The sequence below is a fragment of the Aethalodelphis obliquidens genome, unplaced genomic scaffold, assembly GCF_003676395.1.
Source record: "Aethalodelphis obliquidens isolate GAN/ISIS:26980383/991018 unplaced genomic scaffold, ASM367639v1 scaffold2, whole genome shotgun sequence".
In the NCBI taxonomy this organism is placed as follows: domain Eukaryota; kingdom Metazoa; phylum Chordata; class Mammalia; order Artiodactyla; family Delphinidae; genus Aethalodelphis; species Aethalodelphis obliquidens.
In genome coordinates this window covers 48,832,767-48,841,802 of record NW_020837946.1, presented here as the reverse complement: position 1 = coordinate 48,841,802, position 9,036 = coordinate 48,832,767, and positions in this window count along the sequence as shown.

Sequence of the window (9,036 nt, the reverse complement as noted above, 5' to 3'; positions counted from 1 at the left end):
TTCAACCTATGGGGTCCTGCTAGAATGCTTCATGATCACGGCCACTGTAATCATCACCTCCTATGAGGGGAAAAGTAGAGCAACTAATGTTGGTAATACACTAGTTACTTCATCCCATCACCAGGAAGATCCTGCTTATAAAATTCTTTTAGATTAAGTGTGGCACAATTTCCATCTTTATTAACGCCAGCAAAATTTAGATGAACAAAGTTCTTTTCAGTGTGACAATATATAAGAGCAAAGGAGGGCATCAAGATTGCTTCATGTTTCTATTACCTTAAAAAGTCTCAAGAAACCAATTGTATGTTGGAATGCCAGAATACATAGGTTTTAATTATAAGATGACTCTGTTAGGTGTTTTAAACTTGCAGAGTACATGCTTTATACTTAGGCCAATACTGGCATCTAAGGAAGAGGCAAGATTGCTGTGAGAAGAGGAAGGGAACTGGTTACAGGAAAATGAGGTAATGGAAGTCTGGAAAACAAAACAAATAGCAAGTGTGGAAATGAGTAGGAGGAGATATACAAAAAAGGAAAAAAATATATGTATTATTCATATTACAGCAGCAATCTCATATACAATGCTTCTCATTTTTTAATGTTTTTAAAAATAATGTCCTTAAGGAATAATTTGGAAAATTGGACTATTTTAAAAGAGTTTGGTGAAATTAATAGCAGACATATTTACAAGGAGGGGTTAATGTCTATGACAGTAGTTACTGCATGTTAGGTGATGCCGTGTAATGTTCTAAGTTTGTTACGTGGACCAATTCATTTGTTCATCTCAACAACCCTAGGAAATATTAGAATCATTATTATTCCTCTTAGATGAATAGCTTGCTTCCTATTGCACCGAAGTAATCAGAAAAAGACAGTAGATATCAACCTGCCCACCAGTTTTCATATCTACATGCTCATCTTTCCTACCAGTTTCCACAGAGTAACTATCCACACTCCTATAAAAGCCAAATCCTTTCACATGTGACTAGGACTCTGCAATAGCAGTCCTATATTCTCTCTTCTACAGCCCCAATTTCTTCTGCTCTCCTGGGTCATTTTCATAGGTTGTATACCATGCTACTTTTTTTCTCATCGTTACTCCTATTACTTGGCAAGTTACTGTCCCATTTATTTCTTCCCCGTTTGAAGCAAAACTCATTCAGATTCAGTTCTTTATATCCATTCTCTGTTAAGCCCACACTACCAGCCTCTAACTCCTACTCCAGCAAAATATTCTTGTTAAGTGCTAGCAATAATCTCCATGCTGCTAAATTTAATAGCCATTTTATTTGGCCCTTTGGGAATCATTCGTCATGATTGATCCTCCCTCCTCCTTGATTACACCCAGAAACTATGCCCAGAAAAGCAATATTTAAAAAATGGTCTTCCTATCTTTTAAAGGAAAATCCAGAACAGAACATGTAATTTTCATAAAATAAGAGTTATGTAAAAATGTAGGTATTGAGGGTCACCCGTAAAATGTATGGTGTCTAGGATAAGAGTATCAATGAAGCCCATTTACCATATATCTCGATATTTAAAAATCATAAATCAAGCTAAAAGGGCTATTAAATATATTCTGTATTTTTTATTGGCTTATATTCTTCCCCCCAGGTTTAATGAGGTGTAATTGACAAATAAAAATTGTATATATTTAAAGCAAACAAAATGATGTTTTGATATATGTACACATTGTAAAATGATTACCACAATCAAACTAATTAACATATACCTCATCTTACATAGTTATCATTCATGTGTGGGGGAGCGGGTAAGAACACTTAAGATCTACTCTTAGCAAATTTCAAGTACACAATGCAGTATTATTAGGTATTGTCACCACGTACATTCGATCTGGAACTTATTCATCTTATAATTGAATGTTTGAACCTTTTGATGTTGGCTTATATGGTTTTGTAACAAAAAAAAAGTCTTTTGTTGCTTTATTTTTCTTTCCTAAACTGTGTGCTTTTCTGTTCTCTGTTTCTATTACATTCTTGACTTTTACTCATTCTCAGTTATTAAAAGATTTGCAGAAAAAGAAAATTTCATTGTATTTAAAATATGTATGATATATTTTTATCAAAAGCAAAATTGAAGATAATGGAAAGCATTGAAAAAATAATTTATATATCTTTCAAAAGCTATTTTTATTGTATTCTAAAATATCCATTACTTATAAATATTACATACTAAAATTAAAAAGCAAAACAAAATTTTTAAGTAAAAAATGTTAAAATTTAAATCAAGCATTTAAATAAAGCTGGAATTTTAATTGGGAAAATTAAATAAATGTTAGTAAATGTACAAAATATTATCTAGCATCCAATATTGTCCATTGACTTGTTAATATAGTAAACTATTACTACTTTTCTTACATGTTATGTCTAGATCTTCATTTATTCAAATATAAGAGTGATTCAAATTGATTGATATTTCAAAATCTTCCTCAGTCACCATGTGCCATGCTAAGTTGTGACTATTTTTAGAGCTACAAATTGAGTCTTGAACAGAAAGAAACAAAAAGATTATGTCTACCATTGAGAAATAATACTTTGTTGTGCAAGAAACTACTGCATTCTAGCTGAGAAGGATTTGACAAGTTAATTTGTCCCCTTATTTACTCAATACTGCTGCTCAAATTCTCTCTCCCTACACTTCTAAGTATTTTCTGCTTTAACATCAGCAAAGACATAATCCATAACTGATCCCAGCAATAGAACCCAGTCATGTGATTTCCAAGGGTATAGGAGACATGGAAAGGAGCACCTTAGAGATTGAAGGGTATCAGTCACATAAAGAATGTTTAGAATTACAGGTAGTGTGCTAGTTCTGTGTACCAGATTGGAAGCAACAAAGATGTTTGTATATTCTTTAATAAATTTATTTTTTGTACGTTTGCAATATTTAAGGCTTTCTAAGGATGCCAAGGTAGGGGTTTTTTGTGTATGGATCTATGGTAGAATTCTGTGAATTATTGTTAGTTATTATTGCATTAGGGTTATTATTATGTCAACAGGCCATCAAGTGTGACTGTGATATACATCACTGGTTTACCAACTGTATGTTCTGAATGCTACCATGGATGGGACCGTCACAGAAGAAAACAGAACAAATTGGGATGTGGACAATCCACTCCCAGTTACTAGCACAGCTCTGGCTTTATGTGATTTAGAGGGAGATTTTACTCAGTTTTTTAAAATATTGTTGAGAGATTTTATCATGAATAGATGTTGAATTTTGTCAAATAATTTTTCTGCATCTGAGATTATCATGTAATTTTTATCCTTTGTTTTATGCTAATCAAATTTTTTGAAAAATAGTTGAACTATATCATAGAATGCAACTTGAAATAGAGATTTGTAGACTGAAATGCATCACAGAAAATGTGAAATATATATTCATATGGTTCATGAGTTTTAAAAATATTACATTTACTATAAGTTTTTGATGATAGACAGTTTTGAATGTTACAGGATTTGGACTTATAAATCTTATTCATAGTTTTGATAGCATAAGGTATCATTTAATTCCTTATCTCTCAAAGCAGATGCATCCTTCAGAGTCCTTCGGGTTGAATTGACATTTGAATCTGAATACAAACCTTTAATTTTTCAGCTATTTCCATTATTCTTTGCTTTGCTAGGAACGAAGGTTTAAAATGTAGGAAAAGGAACAAGGTATGAGTCAACTGAAATTTGTTTAAAGCAAGAAAAAATAAAACAACGTGTTTTCTATTCATATGAGAATCTGTCAGAAACCGAAGGAAGTACTTAGCTTTTATTGTTTAACTTTGAAGTATAGATCCTCAAAAGACTTATTCAAATTTGAAATAAATTTTTCATATCTAAATAAATGCTTATAAAAATTGAGGAAACATTGTGAATGTCATTCCTGGGAACCATAGTAGCAGGACTTAATTAGAAAGATCAGGGACTTCCCTGGCAGTCCAATGGATAAGACTCCGTGCTTCCACTGCACAGGGTGCAGGTTTGATGCTTCATCAGGAAACTAAGATCCTGCATGCTGTGCATGGTATGGCCAAAAAAAAAAAAAAAAAAAAGTAAAATCAGAGACCCTGAAAGGACATTTAACTAATAGTCTAGTTAATTTAGAAACATATAAGTCTATTGATTAAACAATAAATAGAAACTTGGTCCATTTTATAATTGGATTGTTTGTTTTGTTGTTGTTATTGAGTTGTATGAGTTCTTTTTATACTTTGAATATTAACCACTTGTCCGATATATGGTTTGCAAATATTTTCTCACATTCCATAAGTTGCATTTTATTTATTTATTTTTGATGTTTCCTTTTCCGTGAGTAAGCTTTTTAGTTTGATATAGTCCCATTTGTTGATTTTTGCTTTTGTTGCTTGTGCTTTAGGTGTCATATATAAAAAATCATTGCCAAGGCCAATGTCAAGGAGCTTCTTTACTGTTTTCTTCTGGGAGTTTTATGGTATCAGGTCTTACACTTAATCCTTTAATCTTTCTTGAGTTATTTTTTAAGTGATGTAAGGTAGGGGTCCAATTTCATTTTTCTGCATGTGGCAGAAAAATGAAGTAATCTGCCAGTTTTCCCATTTGTTGAAGACACTATGCTTTCTCCATTGGGTGTTCTTCGCTTCCTTGTCAAGTATTAGTTCTGAGCTATTATGTTCCATTGGTCTATGTGTCTTTTTATGCCAGTATAATACTGCTTTTGTTACTTTAGCTTTGTAATGTAGTTTGAAATCAAGAGGTGTGATGCTTCCCTGGTGGTGCAGGGGCTTCCCTGGTGGTGCAGTGGTTGAGAGTCTGCCTGCCAATGCAGGGGACATGGGTTCGTGCCCCGGTCTGAGAAGATCCCACATACCACGGAGCGGCTAGGCCCGTGAGCCATGGCCACTGAGCCTGCGCATCCGGAGCCTGTGCTCAGCAACTGGAGAGGCCACAACAGTGAGAGGCCCGTGTACCGCAAAAAACAAAAACAAAAAAAGAAATGCGACGCCTCTAGCTTTGTTCTTTCTCAGGATTGCTTTGGCTATTCAGGCTCTTGTGGTTCCATACAAATTTTAGGATTGTTTTCCTATTTCTGTGAAAAATGCCATTGGAATTTTGATATGGATTATGTTAAATCTATAGATGACTTTGGGTAGTGTGGACAATTTAACAATATTAATTCTTCCTATAAATGAACACTAAATAGACACTTTTCCAGAGAAGGCATCCAGATGGCCAACAAGTACATGAAAATTACTCACCATCACCAATCATCAGGGAAATGTAAATCAAAACCACAATGAGCTATCACCTCACATCTTTTAGACTGGATATCATTAAGAAATCGAGAAATAACAAGTGTTCCTGTGGATGTGGAGAAGAGGGAACCCTTATACACTGTTAGTAGGAAAGCAAATTGTTTCAGCCACTGTGGAAAACAGTATGGAGATTCCTCAAAAAATTAAAAATAGAACTACCATATGATCTAGCAATTCTGGGTATATATTCAAAGGAAATGAAAACAGGGCATCAGAGATATATATGCACATCCATGAGATAAGTCAGATAGAGAAAGATAAATGTTTTATGTTATCACTTATATGTAGAATATGAAAAAAGCCACACTCATAAAAACAGAAACTAGAATGGTGGTTACCAGGGGCTGAGGATAGGGGAATAGGGGAGTTGTTGTTAAAGGGTACAAACTAGCAACCAGTAAAAAATTAAGTCTTGGAGATCTAATGCACAGCATGGTGATTATAGACAACAATACTGTACTACTATAAAATTAAAAGTTGCTGGGAGATGAGATCTTAATTATTCCCACCACAAAAAAAGAAATGATAGTTATGTGATGTGATAGAGGGGTTAGCTAATGTTATGGTAGTAATCATATTGCAACATATATGTATCAAATCAACACGTTGTATACCTTAAACTTACATAACGTTATGTCAATTTTATCTCAATTTAAAAAAAAAGGTACAACCAGGTTCTCTCCACACAAAAACAATCATGGTTGCTTTACACTCTAACATTAAGGACACCTAGCTGTGGATAACTATCCTCATGTTAAATATTTGAATATTTGATCATTTTTTGTTGTTGCTATTTTAATTATGTTTATATATTATATATATTTTCTTTTCAGCTGTGCTTTTACCCAACAAAACAATCAGTAGTCAAATAACTGAGACCAAGGAGCCTTTAAAGTTTCTCTCAGCTTGACACAAACAGTACATCTGTGTGCTTTACTGAAATTCTCTCACATTCAAAGATTGCATGGGTGCTCAAGGATTTGGTGATATCCATGAACTATTTCCTATTTCTTATAGATGTGGTATTACTATTAGATACAAAGGAATTGATTTGAAAATTATTAATATAGGTTTATTTCTGTTATATGTCAACTAACAGTGTCCAATTGCTTTTCAGCAAAACCACATATAAATAGGCATAAAGTGATCACACTTTATTTTTTTTAAAGAAAAACAGGAAATCTCAAGTGTATCTATGGAAGTCAATCTAGATTTCTTTTTGGGGATTCTTCTGACCTTTATCTCATATTGAAAGAAAAACTGATTGAAAGAAAGTACATTAATAAAATGCTGGACGTTCAAAGATAGGCAGTGAAAAATGGAAGAATGCTACATTTTATTCACATGATTTTCTGATTTTTAATATGAGTATGTAATTAAAACTAACAACTATTAACTGCACTCCTTGATCGCCAGTAATGTTTTCCTGAGAAGAACTCAGTTAGTTTAAATTATAAAAAAATAAAATAACTTTAGTTGTGTTTCAAGTCAGGCAGTGATACTAACCATAATTTTATTTTATTTTTTAACATCTTTATTGGAATATAATTGCTTTACAATGGTGTGTTAGTTTCTGCTTTATAACAAAGTGAATCAGTTATACATATACATATGTCCCCATATCTCTTCCCTTTTGCATCTCCCTCCCTCCCACCCTCCCTATCCCACCCCTCTAGGTGGTCACAAAGCACCAAGCTGATCTCTCTGTGCTATGCGGCTGCTTCCCACTAGCTATCTATTTCACATTTGGTAGTGTATTTATGTCCATGCCACTCTCTCACTTTCTCCCAGCTTAACCTTCCCCCTCCCCATATCCTCAAGTCCATTCTCTAGTAGGTCTGCATTTTTATTCCCGTCTTGCCCCTAGGTTCTGACCATTTTCTTTCTTTTGTTTTTTTTTTAGATTCCATATATATGTGGTATTTGTTTTTCTCTTTCTGACTTACTTCACTCTGTATGACAGTCTCTAGGTCCATCCACCTCACTAAAAATAACGCAGTTTCATTCCATTTTATGGCTGAGTAATATTCCATTGTATATATGTGCCACATATACCTAGGTTTTCCTCTAAGAGTTTGATTGTGTCTAGCCTTACATTTAGGTCTTTAATCCATTTTGAGTTTATTTTTGTGTATGGTGTTAGGAAGTGTCCTAATTTCATTATTTTACATGTAGCTGTCCAGTTTTCCCAGCACCACTTATTGAAGAGGCTGTCTTTTCTCCACTGTATATTCTTGCCTCCTTTATCAAAGATTAGTTGACCATTAGTTGACCATATGTGCGTGGGTTTATCTCTGATCTATATTTCTGTTTTTGTGCCAGTACCATACTGCCTTGATTACTGTAGCTTTGTAGTATAGTCTTTAGTCAGGGAGCCTGATTCCTCCAGCTCCGTTTTTCTTTCTCAAGATTGCTTTGGCTATTCGGGGTCTTCTAAGTTTCTGTACAATTTGTGAAATTTTTTGTTCTAGTTCTGTGAAAAATGCCAGTGGTAGTTTTATAGGGATTGCATTGAATCTGTGGATTGCTTTGGGTAGTAGAGTCATTTTCACAATGTTGATTCTTCTAATCCAAGAACATGGTATATCTCTCCATCTATTTGTATCATCTTTAATTTCTTTCATCAGTGTCTTATAATTTTTTGCATACAGGTCTTTTGTCTCCTTAGGTAGGTTTATTCCTGGATATTTTATTCTTTATGTTGCAGTGGTAAATGGGAGTGTTTTCTTAATTTCACTTTCAGATTTTTCATCATTAGTGTATAGGAATGCAAGGGATTTATGTGCATTAATTTTGTATCCTGCTACTTTACCAAATTCATTGATTAGCTCTAATAGTTTTCTGGTAGCATCTTTAGGATACTCTATGTATAGTATCATGTCATCTGCAAACAGTGACAGCTTCACTTCTTCTTTTCCAATTTGGATTCCTTTTATTTCTTTCTCTTCTCTGATTGCTGTGGCTAAAACTTCCAAAACTATGTTGACTAATACTGGTGAGAATAGGCAACCTTGTCTTGTTCCTGATCTTAGTGGAAATGGTTTTAGTTTTACACCATTGAGAATGATGTTTGCTGTGGGTTTGTCATATATGGCCTTTATTATGTTGAGAAATGTTCCCTCTATGCCTACTTTCTGGAGGGTTTTTATCATAAACAGGTGTTGAATTTTGTCAAAAGCTTTTTCTGCATATATTGAGATGATCATATGGTTTTTCTCCTTCAATTTGTTAATATGGTGTATCATATTGATTGATTTGCATACATTGAAGAATCCTTGCATTCCTGGGATAAACCCCACTTGATCATGGTGTATGATCCTTTTAATGTGCTGTTGGATTCTGTTTGCTAGTATTTTGTTAAGGATTTTTGCATCTATGTTAATTAGTGATATTGGCCTGTAGTTTTCTTTCTTTGTGACATTTTTTTCTGGTTTTGGGATCAGGGTGATTGTGGCCTTGTAAAATGAGTTTGGGAGTGTTCCTCCCTCTGCTATATTTTGGAAGAGTTTCTGAACAACAGGTGTTAGCTCTTCTCTAATTGTTTGAAAGAATACGCCTGTGAAGCCATCTGGTCCTGGGCTTTTGTTTGTTGGAAGATTTTTAATGACATTTTCAATATCAGTGCTTGTGATTGGTCTGTTCATATTTTCCATTTCTTCCTGGTTCAGTCTCAGAAGATTGTGCATTTCTAAGAATTTGTCCATTTCCTCCAGGTTGTCCATTTTATTGGCATA